We start from the raw sequence: 673 nt of genomic DNA, 5'->3' as shown, positions 1-673 counted from the left end.
CAGGAGTACGTGGAGTTGGCACCACAAGCTCCTGAGGAACACCCAGAAGCAGAGACTTACAGTCAGGAACTGGCTCCTGTAGCAGAAGAGTCTCTAAGTATCGAGGAGGATAGAGCCTCCCAGGAAACACCTGCACAGGATCAAGCTCTGCTTAATCCCAGTGATTCACCACCCGACTCCCTGCCAGCTGTGACCAGGCTCCGGAGTCAACGCAGACAGGAGCTGAAAGAAAGACGCCGGGCTGCACGCACGCGTGCAAGACGTTCGCTCAGCCCTGAGTATTGACAGAAGCTTAACCTTGCTCTCTGCCAGTTAACGAGGTAATTGGCAAGCACAGTATATCATCAAGCCTGCTGCTGGGAGGAATTTGTGCTGGCAACTTTGTTGACAGGACCAGACTCCGTGTATCCCTGATCCTGACTTCGTGAAACTCTTGTCGGTTTGATCCTCGGCTTTTGACCTTCGGCTTTGTTGACCCTGCTTCCGTCTCTGCACTTCTCTGGCTTCGTTGTGATTTATGGACCTTGAATTCTGGTATGTCTGACACTGGCTTTGGAATCTGATTTGGACTTGTTTGAACTGTGCTGCTTGATTTGCTCGGCTAGACCTCGGACTGCTTCTGGACTTTGCTTGCTTGCCTCACGCCCCCTGGCCCTGCCGTGACAGAGAGACT

Source organism: Gekko japonicus, unplaced genomic scaffold (assembly GCF_001447785.1).
Source record: "Gekko japonicus isolate JY-2015 unplaced genomic scaffold, Gekko_japonicus_V1.1 scaffold3793, whole genome shotgun sequence".
Lineage (NCBI taxonomy): Eukaryota > Metazoa > Chordata > Lepidosauria > Squamata > Gekkonidae > Gekko > Gekko japonicus.
Note: the sequence above shows the minus strand (reverse complement) of the source record.